Source organism: Rutidosis leptorrhynchoides, chromosome 2 (genome assembly GCF_046630445.1).
Source record: "Rutidosis leptorrhynchoides isolate AG116_Rl617_1_P2 chromosome 2, CSIRO_AGI_Rlap_v1, whole genome shotgun sequence".
NCBI classification, from domain to species: Eukaryota; Viridiplantae; Streptophyta; class Magnoliopsida; order Asterales; family Asteraceae; genus Rutidosis; species Rutidosis leptorrhynchoides.
In genome coordinates, this window is record NC_092334.1 from 143,800,321 (window position 1) to 143,817,637 (window position 17,317).

Here is a 17,317-nt window from a genome sequence, read left to right on the forward strand (position 1 = left end):
TTAGGCTTACTTACTTGAATCTTACCCAAAACCCCCCAAATTTCACAATAAAATGGGTTTATAACACTAACTAACACAAACCCTAACTCAAACAATAATCTTAACAATGAAATTCGGATTTAGAATTTACCCTAACAATCAAAACGTAGCCGAGAACGAAAGGAACAACTTTATCACTCGCACATTTGATCGATTTAAGCTTCATCTTCATCAAAGCTCCAAATCTCTCTCTAGAATCTCCCTCTCTCTCTAAGATAAGATGAGAGAGATGTGTGGATGTCAAAATGATCCAAAAGTGGATCTAAAACTGCTCTAAGTGCCACAAATCCGTCCACAAGTGAAAGGACCAAAGTAACCCTCATTTAACCCTTTAAAAATGCTGAAAATTGCATCAGACGTGATCGGAGCGCCGCTCCAACCTTCAGGTCAGTTTTCAGCAACTTGTTTTGGCCATAACTTTTTGACCGTAGCTCCGTTTTCGATGAATCAAATATCGTTGGAAACATAATAAGATTTCCTTTCTAATTGTAAGGTTTTGAAATATTAACTCAAACTTTATTTGGGGTCGAAAAGGTATGTACACACCTTGTGACTCCAAATAACATCCAGTTTTCTTCGACATTCGAGCAAGCAACACGTACATGTCTCGTACACTTCATACACGCATCGTATACCATAAATACATTATGTACAATAAATATTTGGGTCTTACAAATTCACCCGTGATAATCTTGTCTCTATTGAATTTGATCCTTTCAGTTTTTCTGTTAAAGATTATCTGACACGTCATCTAATTCTTCGATGTGATAACACCGGGGATCTCTACCCACTTACATCACCCACCTCTCACTCTTCTCAGCAGGTTCTTCTCACCAGTTCGGTTACATGGCATCAACATATCGGACATCCCGGACATGATGTTTTTCGAAGACTCCTTTCTAATAAAGATATCATTTGTAATACATCGTCATCCCCCGTTCTTTGCCATGCCTGTCAGCTTGGCAAACACGTGCGACTCCCTTTTTCTGTTTCTAGTTCTCATGTTAATGCTACCATTGATATTATCCATTCGGATTTATGGACATCTCCTATTCCTAGTCTTAGTGGTTTAAAATATTATATTATATTTCTGGATCATTTTTCGCATTACGTTTGGGTTTTTCCGTTACGCAATAAATCTGATGCACTTACCACATTCATACAATTTCGCCAATTTGTCCGCACTTAATTTAACAAAGAAAACAAATCTTTTCAATGTGATAATGGGGGTGAATTCGATAACATTGCATTCCATCACCTTCTTCAAACTAATGGTATTCAATTTCGATTCTCCTGCCCATACACCTCTCAGCAAAACGGAAAATCTGAATGCATGCTCCGCACCATTAACAATCTCATCCGCACGCTCCTCTTTCAAGCTCATCTTCCACCTACTTACTGGGTGGAAGCACTCAACATGGAAGCTTACCTACTTAACATTCTTCCCTCCTCCGCCATCAATCACGATATCCCGCACTTCCGTCTCTACAAACAAAAACCAAACTATACCACACTTCTTGTCTTCGGATGCCTATGCTTTCCTCACCTCCATACTCCTCACAAACTCGCTCCACGTTCTACTCCCTGCATCTTCCTTGGGTACCCCTCTAACCATCAAGGTTACTAATGTCTTGACCTTACCACCAACAGAATCATCTTATCCCGACACGTCACTTTTGATGAGTCTTCTTTCCCATTTGGCTCCATGACTTCCACTTAGCCACCATCATATGACTTTCTGGATCCTCCATCAAATTTGTTTTCCCGTTCATTTCATCTCTCTTCCACCTCTAATCCGTCCCCAGAGACACAGCCTCCTCCTACTGAGGCTACCGTCAATGAACCTACGCCAACCTCGGAGACACAGCCTCCTCCTACTGAACCTACATCTTCCTCCACCTCCACTCACCCCATGATCACCCGTACTCGCGATGGAACCACAAAACCTGTGCAATGTCTTAAGCTTCACACCAGTGTCATTTCTCCCGTTCCTCGTACTTATCCTGAGGCCCTTCACGACCCTAATTAGAAACAAGCTATGACTGATGAATATAATGCTTTAATTAACAACAGTACTTGGACACTTGTGCCTCGACCATCGGACACGAACATAGTTCTCTCCATGTGGTTATTTAAGAACAAGTTTAATGCAGATGGTAATTTGAGCAGGTATAAGGCTCGACTCGTTACTAACGGTCGAAGCCAACAGGTTGGCATTGATTGTGATGAGACCTTTAGCCCGGTTGTTAAACCGGCATCGATACGCACTGTACTCAGTTTGGCGGTATCTCGACACTGGCCAGTTCATCAGCTAGATGCCAAGAATGCCTTTCTTCAAGGACAGCTTTCAGAGACTGTCTATATACACCAGCCACCAGGGTTTCGACATCCTCGGTACCCGGATCATGTCTGCCTTTTGCAGAAATCTTTATATGGCCTTAAGCAGGCCCCCCGTGCATGGTTTCAGCAGTTTGCAAGTTATGCTCAGTGGATTGGCTTTCACCAGAGCCGATGTGACACTTCTCTTTTTATCTATCGCCAGGGTTTGGAAATAGCATACCTGTTATTATATGTTGATGATATTGTGTTGACTGCCTCCTCTACAGGCTTAGTCCAACGGATTATTGCTTCCTTACATAAGGAATTTGCTATGACTGAGTTAGGCCCGCTAAATTACTTCCTTGGCATTCATGCTACTCGTACTGCATCTGGAATGTTCCTCACCCAGAAACAATACTCCTCCGAGATCATTGAGCGGGCTGGTATGCCCTCATGTCATCCTTGCAGGACCCCGGTCGAACCGGGTGCCAAACTTACTAGTCATGGTCCCCCTGTTAAGGACCCCACTCTCTACCGCAGTCTCGCAGGCGCACTACAGTATATTACATTTACTCGACCAGACATCTCTTACGCTGTTCAGCAGATATGTCTCTTCATGCATGACCCTCGAGAGCAACACATGCACGCTCTCAAGTAGATCATTCGTTACATTCAGGGTACCGCTGACCTTGGTCTACAGCTATATGCATCTTCTCTAACCACATTGGTTGCTTATTATGACGCTGACTGGGCAGGCTGTCCCACCACTAGACGATCCACCTCCGGCTATTGTGTTTTCCTCAGCAACAATCTACTATCATGGTCTTCTAAGAGGCAACCCACGCCTTCTCGTTCCAGTGCAGAGGTGGAATATCGGGGAGTTGCCAATGCCGTTGCCGAGACTTGTTGGATTCGTAATCTTTTGCGCAAGATTCATTGTCCTCTTACTTCTGCTACCGTGGTTTACTATGATAATGTCAGCTCTGTCTACCTCTCTACTAATCCGGTTCAACATCAGCGAACCAAGCACATTGAGATTGATATTCACTTTGTTCGTGATCTAGTTGCTCAGGGACAGGTACGGGTCTTACATGTTCCATCCAGATACCAGTTTGCAGACATCTTCACCAAAGGACTCCCATATGCACTATTTGACGAGTTCAGATCCAGCTTGAGCGTCCGGAGTACTCCCGCTCAAACTGCGGGGGAATGTTAGATTAGATATTTAGCCCATAACCTATATTATCTGTATTGTATGGGCTCAGCCCAATTAGCTTAATTAGGGTTATTTGCCTATATATATGGCATTATGTTATGTACGTATGCAATCAATCAATAAACATTATATCATTTGTTAACAGGTTCGAGCCCCAATGTGACTGCAACTCTCGAAGACAATGGTAATTTTTGGTTGATTGACGAAATAGATAAAAATGTTTTGTGGTAGAGTTTTGATCACCATGTACTTTTACTGGGTATGAAGCTTGGGTATAACTTAATATCAGGACAGAATTGGAAGCTAACTTCTTGGTTGAGTGATAAAATCCCAAATTCAGGAGCATTTATGTTAAGCTGGGAGGCCTGTAACATCCCGTTTTCCCCATGTGTGATTTAAGGTGCGTAATTAATCCCGTGTATGTTTAATACTGTAATCATGATCGATTGTTTATAGTTTATGTGGTAGAAACTTGAGTTTGGGGCACCTACTGGAAATCTGTCGCGTCCCAAGGGGGTTCATCGCGTTCTGTTTCATTGCGATACGCAATGGGTGCTACTAAAACGCGACGGGTTCTGAAACCCAACTTCTGTTCTTTTATCGCGTTTAAAAAATGGGTATCGCGTCCTGGTGTCGCGAAACGTGACAAAGTGTCGCAAAACGCGACAAATGTCGCTGTAATGACAATTTTAGTCATTTTAATGGAATCTTTTGGGGGTGTTTTGGTAAATTCATATGTGGACGGTTTGGAGAGCCTAAAAGCTGATTGGAGCTTATCTTATCCTCTTTTACACACAAAAACTATCTCATCTTCAAGTTTAGAGAGAGGGAGAGTTTAAGAGAGAGAGAGCTTGGTTTGGGGAAGAAGATGAGTGAATCGGGTCAAGTCGAGAGAATTAAAGTTGTTCATCTCGTTCACGGCTACATTTTGATAGTAGTGGTAAGTTCTAACTCCGAAATTCATTATTTGATTTTGATATTCAATTTAGGGTTTGAGCTTGATTTTGTTAGAAACCCTTTAATGGTTGTGAAATGGGTTTATTGTGGTTAGTAGATGGGTTTTGACCCGTTATTGGTGGGTTAGGGTTTGATGACAAATTTGGAAGTATTTTTCATGGTTTGAGTGTTAAATCACTAAGATCATAGTGTGTTAGTGTTTAGGTGTTCTTAAAGAACATGTTAGTTAGTCAAAATGGGTGTTAACCTCAAATTGTTGTCAAACTAAGTTTTGAGTCAAGAATTGAAGGATCGAGTATATAAGTGTTTGATTCAAGTGTTAAATGGTATTTTGGAAAGTTAATCACTAGCCGTTAGTGATTAAAGATGTTTTTGGGACTTATGTCAAAAAGAGTTGACTTAGATGGGTCAAATTTAGTAATGACTTTAATTTTGGATTAATTGAATGATAAGCAATTTTGTTAAGACCTAGATTGGTTTAATTGGCGTCAAGTATAATTTAGGTTAAATTGTACTTGTTTGAATGGTCAGAATTACCACCCGTAGTGGTAATTGGTGAAGTCCACTTTAGGTATCTAAATGGGCGGATTGTGGAAGTAGGTACAAACCCTTGGTTAAGTTCTTTGTCGTCAAATTCTTTTGTAGAGAATGTATGTTGATTGTGTATATATCTATATGCGTATTATAGGTAAAAGCTTGCTCAGTTGCGTTTGGAGACGATTTTACATTATGACTCGTACGGGCATCTCGAGGTGAGTGGAAAATCTATGTATGTACGTATATGATTTATGTGCCCATATTAATGGTGTTACATAGCCGTTTTTGTGACCATAGTTGTGGGACGTAGCCATTTTGTCCAATTGATAATTATGCACATAGCCGTGTTTGTGCATATGGTGGTGAGTAATAGCCGTGTTTTACTCCCACGTTGTTGCCCGTATAAATTGTTGCACATAGCCATGTTTGTGCACATGATTCTGAGTAATAGCCGTGTTTTACTCACACATTGATCAAGTGATGCCATAGCCATTTTTGGAACACTTGGGGGTGATGCCATAGCCGTTTTTGGAACACCTCGGGGTTAGCATACCATAGCCGTGTTTGAGCGCTAATGGTTATTATGAACATCGATGACTTGTTTCGCGAAGTCATTCCCTTGCAAAGAATTGGTTAACCATGGTTTATATTTGTTGATGTTTAGCATTTCATTGTTATTATGATTATTATGCTAATGAGGTTGCTAGTTGTACGATTTGACGATACTAGCTATTGATTGCTTATGAGGTTGCTAGTTGTACGATTTGACTATACTAGCTATTGATACGAAAGGGTATGTGATTATATGTATTTATGTGATGTCGTGGTTACGAGTAGGTAAGTTGTATATGCATGTATATATTTATTCTACTCACTAAGCTTTAGCTTACCCTCTCGTTGTTTACCTTTTTACAGGTATTGTGTTATGAAGCTAGCTAGTTGTTAGACTAGTTGCGTAGGAGCACTTGGGCTCGATGGGGTAGCGATTGGATATTGGACGTGGATTGGGGATTTGGTAGATCCTCGGGATTATGCTCTTGGTATCGGGTTGGGCTATTGTGTCTTAACCGTGGTGTTGTGTAAATGTTTCGAGGTCACATCGTTTCGTTGTATCGAGTCAAACTTTGTATGTGAAATACATTCTCGTAAGGATGTATGGTGTTATTTGTAAACCAAGAGTCGAGATAAAATGTTTAACGTGTTATTGTGATAAATTGTACTTGGATAACTATTTGAAATGGTTTATGTAAAGTGGATATTTAATGGGACCTATCTTATAAATAAAAAAGAAAAAAATGTGTGCTCCGTTTTTGGGGAAACGGGTTGGGGTTGTTACAAGTGGTATCAGAGCATAGTCTAAGGGAATTAGGTGACCTTGGAATAGGTGCCTAGTCTTAGACTTATTGACAGTGGTGTGCTATTTGCGGGACTTGTAGGAATACGGTTCGGATTGAGATTTGTTAGTGCCTTAGAGTAGGTGACTAACTAGGACTTGTGTTTGTCCAAAGTGTGATTATGTAGGGCCTTATTTTGCGTGTAAATTAGTGCCTTTGATAGCGAGTGCCTAATGTAAGTAGGCGAACTTTTACGTTATTTTAGTGATAGCCACCTAGGTTGTTGGTTGACTTGTTGTTGCGGGGTACTTGTGTACGTTTATTGTTATATTGTATATAGGTGTATATATATACACGTATCTATTGGTGCGGTGTCCTAGAGACGAATCTATTGGAAAGATTCGAATATTTGGCGGTTTTGAGTGATCAAGTTCGCGGTAAGGACTTTGGTCATTCGGGTACTAGGAGTTATCGCGTATTATCTTGTGTGAATGTTGCGTCAGTCCGGGTAAAGTACTTTGCGTGACCATGTGAAAATGTTAAGGTACACATTTGTAATAGTGACTGATCACCATTATTACGAAAGTGTATCTTGGCACCAAGCATGACATGACGAGTACCGAGCGGAGGAAACGTGGCATGGTTGGGGTAGATTCGGGATGAATTAGGAATCTGTTATTGGTTCCTAGGATATAGTGGTCTCGGGTGATGTGCTTGTTGTCACATCGGGTTCTTTGTGAGTCGGGAAGGTGTTACGGTGGTTTCGGTTAGTTAAGTGAGTGATCCAACTCACGAGTTCGGCGCGTACTTAGTCACCCTAAGTAGTGGGCGCATTATTTGAGATTGTTATTCGTTGTAGCTACTCATCGTAGCTAGGATGACCGATTAGTGAGTGTGCGGGCGACGAAGACTTAAATCCCGTAATGGGACATAGCAAGTCTAATGATTGTAGAATTTGTTTACACTCCGTAGAGTGTGTAGTTAGAGAATCGCGTAAGGATTCTAATTATGAGTCGTCTTGGAATTTGCGAATCGGGGAGTCTTCGGGTCATTAAACACATGGGAATGAGATCCGTATGAAAATGGTCTCGTTAGTGTGATATGAATTATAGGGTAACATTCCTAACGGAATATCCCTTGTTGTAGCGGTTGTGTCGATATTTGGGAGGGTGTAAGACTCAGTGTTCCAAGCACCTCTTAGCGTTAGATAGAAGCTTTCGTTAGGCTGTTTCGTTTGGCCTTGTGGAAATTACGGGTAGTGTGTGACCGGTAGAAACTTTTAATAAGACAATAAACCGTAAGGTTTTTCGGGAAGTATGACTTCAGGTCATTATTATGGAGAGATTGGTGGCATCGGGTGTAGGGAACCCAAAGATTGAGTTTTTAAATCTGGATAAGTTGCGGTGGGAGTTGCATGACACTGTGTCAGGTGCCTTCTTATACCTGCTGGTGTAATGTTCAACTCTAGTGTTGGTGATCTTTTTGTGCTTAGGGTGCCCGTGAGATACCCTTGGAAGCAGCAGAGATTGTAATCGTGATCGACGGGTGATAGTAATTCGACGGTGGCGAGAGTTGAAGTTTAAGAGCATGGCGGTAAATACTTCTTGTGAAGTGACGGGTGAGCGCATCTTATTACTCTTAAGTGATAGACGGGTGAAGATTACCGGTGAGCCGGTGATGGAGTTAATGGACGGTTAGTCCGAAAGTTATGATGAGGTATTGATATTGCGGTCGATGCGATTATTGTGTCAGATTGGTCACTCTTCTCCATGAGAGTGAGTAATTGTCGATAAGGTTTCGTTATGTGGAAGGTCGGGTGATCTCGACTGAAAGCACGACTGGTTAAGCGGAGTAGCGTATGCCTAGGCTTAGAGGCGTACATAGGATTTTGGGTGGAGTTCGCATTGCGAATGATGAAGGGCTGTTAGTTGTTAATTGTGGTACAAAGGTGCGATGTTGGCGCGTGTATGGCATCTCTAGTGATTGTGTATGACGGTTCTAAGAGCATAAGGTGAATTTACGGTGATTTGGAGTATATAACCAACGATGAGAATGGTAATGTGTAAATTGAAATTTTAATTCCGCGTGATTATCATTTTGGCGGTTAGAATATGGAGCTAAATCCTAAGTGGGGCAGTTTTTGCTGTCGTATGAGGATGCTCTGGTGGTGTTAGATCAAGTGAAGTGTGAGATTTCTTATGTAAGGTGATCGTGTAGTACCAATGTGCGGCATGAGACCAAGTGTGAAGTTGGAGATCACGGAGGTGAGAGAAAGAAGTTGTTGTTGTAGGTTCTCTCATAATGAAAAATCTGGGTTGCGATGAAACTCGAATAGTACTATTGAGTAAGTACGAGTTAGATTTTGTGGTGGTTGATGTATTTTTCCCTGTCGGGAAACGTGATCGTGGAAATTGTCAAGTGGATTATTCCACCTTACAGACAATTGTGGGGCGGAAGTGTCGGTATTGATTATCTCACGTAGAGACACGCGGATGTTGTTTGGTTGCGAGAGTGTGTACCCTAGTGATGTGACCCGTAGGTTGCATTGAAATGTCGAGGCCATCCTTAACGGACGGTCTAGGTAGGAAGGTTCACCCGGATTTGATGACTATTTTGTGAGTCGTGTGGCGAATTGCGGAAATTTTTGGATGATGATTCGCGGCTGAAGGGATTTTAGTATACAAGTAGCTTCTATGCTAGTACTAGGAAGCCGTATTGTATGGTTCAGAGGAGAAATCCTATGACGATGTGTTGGTGTTTCGTCTAACTCGTGGTGTATTATTGTCGTCCTGGATTAATCCAGTGACGTATAGTCGTGTGCGGATCGATCGATGGGAAAGTGTAGCTTCTAAAGTGATTATTTTAGGATTTTGAAAAAATTCTTCGTTGAAGGAATGACCCGGTGTGGAGCCGGAGGAAGTTGGTTCTTGGTCCAGAAAGTATTCATGAATGACCGGTTGAGTAGTACGTTTATGAACCAATGGAGTACGGAGTTTTAAGGAAGCATAAATCCTTCTCGACTTGGATTAATGCAAGACATGGTTCACGACGTAGTGGATTTAGTAGATTACATTGGGTGATACAATTACGAATGTAGCTTGTTGCGAGTTGTAGCGAGAACTTGAAGGGATATGTGGTGTTTTTCGTATTTTCCTAAATGGAAATTCTGGACGTTGAGTGTATGAGATATCGCTTGTTGCGGTAGTGCACGCTAGTGATTATTAGCGTGTGGTGAGATCTTAGAATTCACGGAAGATGTTATGGATGTCGGGCTTGGTTGTGTTTCGTAGGATTGAAAGGCACGACGACGATGGTCGTCGGTGAATTGATCTACTTTTAAGACGATTGTGGAGTGTATGGTACGAGTTTGGATACTCGGCGTAGGAGCAAACGGTTGCAGTTGTTTAAACTCGAGGGTTGATTACCCGATATCGTCGTAATATGATGCATTAGAGCACGAAGCGAGAATTCGGATGCGTTTACTACTTGCGTGACTCCGCGTTGGAAGCGGAAGTGTTCGAGGGAGAAGTGCTTAACTTCTAGTGTTAGTGCGGATCACGAGGACGTGATCTAATTTAAGTGGGGGAGAGTTGTAACATCCCGTTTTCCCCATGTGTGATTTAAGGTGCGTAATTAATCCCTTGTATGTTTAATACTGTAACCATGATCGATTGTTTATAGTTTATGTGGTAGAAACTTGAGTTTGGGGCACCTACTGGAAATCTGTCGCGTCCCAAAGGGGTTCATCGCGTTCTGTTTCATCGCGATACGCGATGGGTGCTACTGAAACGCGACGGGTTCTGAAACCCAACTTCTGTTCTTTTATCGCGTTTAAAAAATGGGTATCGCGTCCTGGTGTCGCGAAATGTCGCTGTAATGACAATTTTAGTCATTTTAATGGAATCTTTTGGGGGTGTTTTGGTAAATTCACATGTGGAAGGTTTGGAGAGAGAGAGCTTGGAGCTTATCTTATCCTCTTTTACACACAAAAACACTCTCATCTTCAAGTTTAGAGAGAGAGAGAGTTTAAGAGAGAGAGAGAGCTTGGTTTGGGGAAGAAGATGAGTGAATCGGGTCAAGTCGCGAGAATTAAAGTTGTTCATCTCGTTCACGGCTACATTTTGATAATAGTGGTAAGTTCTAACTCCGAAATTCATTATTTGATTTTGATATTCAATTTAGGGTTTGAGCTTGATTTTGTTAGAAACCCTTTAATGGTTGTGAAATGGGTTTGTTGTGGTTAGTAGATGGGTTTTGACCCGTTATTGGTGGGTTAGGGTTTGATGACGAATTTGAAAGTATTTTTCATGGTTTGGGTGTTAAATCACTAAGATCATAGTGTGTTAGTGTTTAGGTGTTCTTAAAGAACATGTTAGTTGGTCAAAATGGGTGTTAACCTCAAATTGTTGTCAAACTAAGTTTTGAGTCAAGAATTGAAGGATCGAGTATATAAGTATTTGATTCAAGTGTTAAATGGTAATTTAGAAAGTTAATCACTAGCCGTTAGTGATTAAAGATGTTTTTGGGACTTATGTCAAAAAGGGTTGACTTAGATGGGTCAAATTTGGTAATGACTTTAATTTTGGATTAATTGGATGATAAGTAATTTTGTTAAGACCTAGATTGGTTTAATTGGAGTCAAGTATAATTTAGGTTAAATTGTACTTGTTTGAATGGGTCGGAATTAACATCCGTAGTGGTAATTGGTGAAGTCCACTTTAGGTGTCTAAATGGGCGGATTGTGGAAGTAGGTACAAACCCTTGGTTAAGGTCTTTGTCGTCGAATTCTCTTGTAGATAATGTATGTTGATTGTGTGTATATCTATATGCGTATTATAGGTAAAAGCTTGCTCAGTTGCGTTTGGAGACGATTTTACATTATGACTTGTGCGGGCATCTCGAGGTGAGTGGAAAATCTATGTATGTACGTATATGATTTATGTGCCCGTATTAATGGTATCACATAGCCGTTTTGTAACCATAGTTGTGGGACATAGCCGTTTTGTCCAATTGATAATTATGCACATAGCCGTGTTTGTGCATATGGTGGTGAGTAATAGCCGTGTTTTACTCCCACGTTGTTGCCCGTATAAATTGTTACACATAGCCGTGTTTGGGCACATGATTGTGAGTAATAGCCGTGTTTTACTCACACATTGATCAAGTGATGCCATAGCCGTTTTTGGAACACTTGGGGGTAATGCCATAGCCGTTTTTGAAACACCTCGGGGGTTAGCATACCATAGCCGTGTTTGGGCGCTAACGGTTGTTATGAACATCGATGACTTGTTTCGCGAAGTCATTCCCTTGCGAAGAATTGGTTAACCATGGTTTATATTTGTTGATGTTTAGCATTTCATTATTATTATGATTATTATGCTAATGAGGTTGCTAGTTGTACGATTTGACGATACTAGCTATTGATTGCTTATGAGGTTGCTAGTTGTACGATTTGACGATACTAGCTATTGATACGAAAGGGTATGTGATTATATGTATTTATGTGATGTCGTGGTTACGAGTAGGTAAGTTGTATATGCATGTATATATTTATTCTACTCACTAAGCTTTAGCTTACCCTCTCGTTGTTTATCTTTTTACAGGTATTGTGTTATGAAGCTAGCTAGTTGTTAGACTAGTTGCGTAGGAGCACTTGGGCTCGATGGGGTAGCTATTGGATATTGGACGTGGATTGGGGATTTGGTAGATCCTCGGGATTATGCTCTTGGTATCGGGTTGGGCTATTGTGTCTTAACCGTGGTGTTGTGTAAATGTTTCGAGGTCACATCGTTTCGTTGTGTCGAGTCAAACTTTGTATGTGAAATACATTCTCGTAAGGATGTATGGTGTTATTTGTAAACCAAGAGTCGAGATAAAATGTTTAACGTGTTATTGTGATAAATTGTACTTGGATAACTATTTGAAATGGTTTATGTAAAGTGGATATTTAATGGGACTTATCTTATAAATAATATAAAAAAATGTGTGCTCCGTTTTTGGTTAAACGGGTTGGGGTTGTTACAAGGCCAATGAAGAAGTGTCTCAGAGATTATTGATTCGAAGAAGAGGCGAACCGTACTGGACTAGTGGCAATTTGAATACTCAAGCATTTCAAAATATGTTTGCATTAAACGCGTCTGGTAACCAATCACGTTATAATCTCACTTCTGTTTACAGAAATGAAGAGCGTTATATTAGTTACCAAGGTACTAATTCTGATTTACCTATGTGGATTTTGACACCAAAAGGACAAATTAGAGATAGTGATAATTACCAAAGAGCCAATGGCTTGGCGGTATCGAGGTCACCCTTACAACCTTGAGGTTGAGGGTTCGAGTCCTGCTTAGGACAATTCGTGGTGTATATATTCGAGTTAGATTTAAGTGGGTGTGTGAGTTTGCCTCTAAAAAAAAAAAAGAGATAGTGATAATTCTACTGTATGGACCCCTGAGTTTTGTTATGGGTACAATTCAAGTAATGGATGTGTACAACAGTCTAATTTGCCTCAATGTAGGAGAGACGTTGACAGTTTTAGTGAAAAGAATGGAGATTTTGATCCTGTATTGACGAAAATTATTACCGATGATAACTCGAGTTTAAGCATTAGTGATTGCTTCATTAAGTGCTGGAGTGATTGTAGATGTGTGGGGTTTAATAGCAGTACTACCAATGAAACTGGTTGTTTTATTTGGATCGGAAAGAGTAATAACTTTTTGATTATTCCACGTGACAACTCTACGCTAAAGTATGTAATCAACCAAATGCCAATCAATCTAAGTACAGGTATTACTATTACTATTACTATGTTACTATATTATCTACTAGACAAAAATGGTGAATAGTAACTAGCAGTATTTTCGTCATTTCACTTTTTTTTTAAATTCTAATTAAATTTCACTACACCAACAAAGACCCCCACACTTTTTCCAAATATTCAAATCGACCCCCCAAACAGGGGGTAAAGTGTCAAATAACTATTTTCATAAAAAAATCTTAAATAAACTTCACCCAAATATTCAACGGATCATATCTTCTCGCTCGCAACGAGTTAATTTTTTCCGACACCATCGTTAAACTCGAAATAATTTTAGGAACACAATGTCACTAATTATACGCAAAACGGACGCTTTTTAAAAAATGCTAAAAAATTGGGGTACTTTTCATACACGTTGATTTTGCGTTAAATTTTTAAAAGTCGATAATTACATAGCTAAAATGGACATATATTGTTAATTTAAAATAACATTTAAATCTTTCACGGGTTAAACCTTTTAGTTCGACTCGAGTTGCGCTTCAACGACATCATTCTTTAACCACGAAATAATTTTTCAAACTAAACGCAATAAAATACATTGAAAACCGAACCTCCGGCGCGAAGCGAGGGTTCAACAACTAGTTAGGCCACTCCCTATCGTAACTAAACTATTCATCATCTTAATCTTCCACATCAGCGCCACATCAACACCAATATCCTATAACTAACTCATAATTAAACACTCCCTATAATGGCTAAAACAATACTCCTCTTAATATACAACGTACAAGCAATAAAGCATCAAGTCCAACAATAAAAAGCCACTGGACCCACAATTCCTATAACTAAACTTAAAACTTCCGTTAAATCCATGGTGAATGCGGGTAACTAAAGCGGGTAATGGGCCCGTGCCTATGGTTAGTTACGGGTAACGACGGGTAATGTGCGGGTAACGGACGGGTAACTAACGATAGGGGGTGGTCTCACTACTATATGTTTATATCCAATTAAGTTTTGCTGTAGTTTTGAATCTAAACAAGTCTGATATGCAGAAAACGAGAAGGGAAAAAGTATGAAATGGGCATGGATAGTTATTGGTGTTGTTATTTCTCTGGTTATAATTTGTTTGGGGCTTTTGTGGTTTATAAATATGAGAAAGCGTAAAAGAGAAGGTATATATATAACTATAAAGATCAAAATGAGCGTATGTTTTTTTTTCCTCTCAAAGTCAAGACACCAAAGTGTAGTCCATAGGGTTGAACTTGGGTCTCCTTTATAGATTCCCATCACTACAAGAAAAAAACGGCCTTAGTAACGAAGATTATTTGGTCACTACCTATACATAATACATAAGTGGTCACTAATTCAAATTAGTGACCAAAATAAGTTGGCCACTTATTGTCATTATAGGTTCGTCATAAAACTTTATTAGAGACCAAAATACTAAAATGGTCACTATAGTGACCAACCTATGATATGATGGTCACTACAATTAGTGTCAAAAAAATAGTCACTCGCATTGACCGTTCGTGGCCAAAAAATGGTCATTGACCATTCGTGACAAAATAATAAGTCATCACTAAATAATGGTCACAAATGACCATTTTTCTTGTAGTGCATGTACATACGCACTAGTAGGCTACCCCTTGGGGTTATGTTATAGTTGTATTAATTTCTAATCTTGTTAAGTACTTATTGATATACTTATTGTAGAGCACGAGAGGCGAAAGAGAGATGTTGAAATTATCAATCTAATTTGCATGTTACTTAGTGTATGATTAGTTGTGCAGGTTTTCTGGATCAAGTATAGAAGGGGTGAAGACCATGAAGATCAAGTTACACATGAAGATTATGAAGAGCTAAACCCTTTATGGATCGAGTATAAGTTAAAAGTAGCTAACATACTTAGTATGGGGGTGAAATTATACTTATACAACGACGAGACATAGTTGGGTTTAGTTTTATTACTTCAGGGACTAAATCTGTCAATTCCTTTTTTCTTTAAAATATACAGGAACCTGAATGTCTTTTTTAAAAGTGTGTTTAGTGTCGGTGTTAGTGGTTGATATAGGCATCAGATTAGGGTTTGGTGAATTATTCATTGTATTCATTCTAAAACACACACACTCTAAAATTCTCTGTATTTTTTGATCCTTAGTTTGGATTTGTGGTTTATGTTCATCTAGTTGATGAACAAAGTATTGTAATCGTTGATTATTGTTAAAGTGGTTGATTAAGTAAATTGTTTCTGGTTTATTCAAAGTATACGATCTTGTATACTGATTGTGTAGATTCGATTTCATCTTTTTTAACATGGTATCAGAGCGATTCGTCTGATATTATTCGGTGTTCAGACATTCTACGATCTAGGGTTTGTTCTTCGAAGGATATTTTGGGCGTTTTTTGCTGATCTGGTTAATCTAGGGTTTTCAAAAACCTAATTTGTTATCGGTGTTCTTCTTCGCTGTTATCTTGTTTTCTTCCGCTGCAATTGATAAAGATCTAGGGGAGTTTTTTTGATTCTCTCTTATTTGTCTTTATTACTGTTTATTTGAAGTTTGTTAATTCTTCGATTGATCACCATAGCCCAACTCTTGACCTTGATTCGTTGAAATCAATGGAAACCTGATCAAGCTTTGGTTGATCATCAAAGAATTGCTATTTTTTGTGTTTATTATTTTCTGTATTGATGTTATTGTTTTGTTTCATATCTGTTTTACTCATGGCAAAAGATGATGATGATTCTGGTAGTAGTTCTACTCAGATTAGTAAACTGGACTTTGGAGATCCTCTTTATCTTCATCCAAGTGATATAAGTAGCACACCTTTAATTACTGTTAAACTTAAAGGGACTGAAAATTATAAATCTTGGTCTTGTGCAATGAAACTTGCTTTACAAACAAAAAATAAAATGAGTTTCATAAATGGTACTTTAAAAAGAAGTGGAGATAATGAGGTACTTGGAGTCCAGTGGGATAGATGTAATGCTGTGGTTTTATCTTGGATTTTAGGTTCTATGACTGATGAACTTTACAATGGTCAAATTTATTCTAAAATTGCTTCTGATGTTTAGAAAGAGCTAAAAGAAATCTATGATAAAATTGATGGGTCTGTTATTTTCAATCTATATCAAAAATTGAATTCAATCACACAAGGTGGTAGTTCTGTTTCAAATTACTATCACAATTTAAATTCTTTATGGAAACAATATGATACTATGGTACAACTTCCTTGTTGTGACCTTACTTCATCCAAAGCTTTTAAAGATCACACCAGTTTAATAAAACTCATGCAATTTTTAATGGGTTTAGATGATATTTACCAACCTATCAAAAGTAATATTCTTACCAGAGATCCACTGCCCTCAGTGAACACTGCTTTCTCAATTATTTCTAGAGAAGAATCACATAGAAAATCTAATATAAGTGGTAAAAAGAATACTGAGTCATCTGCTTTCTACACTAACACATTTAAACCCAGTGCTAATCAACAATTCAAAGAGTTAAAATGTACCAAGTGTGGCAGAACAAATCATACCATTGACAAGTGTTTTGAAGTTATAGGGTATCCTACTAGGTCTGGAAATCTTAAATGTACAAAATGTGGTATGACTAATCATACTATTGATAAATGTTTTGAAGTAGTAGGTTACCCAAACAATCTCAGGAAAAAGGGTTTTGGATCTAATAACAATTTTAAGGGTAATGCAAGTAAAGCTAATAATGATTCCCCAGGGAGTAGCTCTTCTACTCCTATTTCTTTAAGTAATGAGCAGATAATGAGATTATTGAGTCTTTTGGATGATAAGGGTGGAGTTAAACCTGGTGTTTCTAATATGGCAGGTAATTTTGAGAATTATAATGTGTTTTTCAACTCTCAATTTGATATTTTTTATAAAAACAATATGATTAGTGATAATATTGAGAGTATTCATTATGGGTGGATCATTGATTCTGGAGCTAACCAACACATGACAAATTCTATTAATAATTTTATTTCACACACTGATGTGAGTGATTTTAATTTAACTGTTTCACATCCCAATGGGACCAAAGCTAAAGTTAGTAAAATTGGTAACCTTAAAATTTCAAATGACATTATTCTAAACGATGTTTTGGTTGTTCTAGATTATCGTGTGAGTCTTTTATCTGTTCATTGTTT

At 38.9% G+C, this 17,317-nt stretch overlaps 1 pseudogene; it reads left to right on the forward strand.

Moving 5' to 3' along the window:
• Positions 1–17,317, forward strand: part of LOC139888322 (G-type lectin S-receptor-like serine/threonine-protein kinase CES101) — a 69,191-nt pseudogene that overhangs the window by 27,550 nt on the left and 24,324 nt on the right.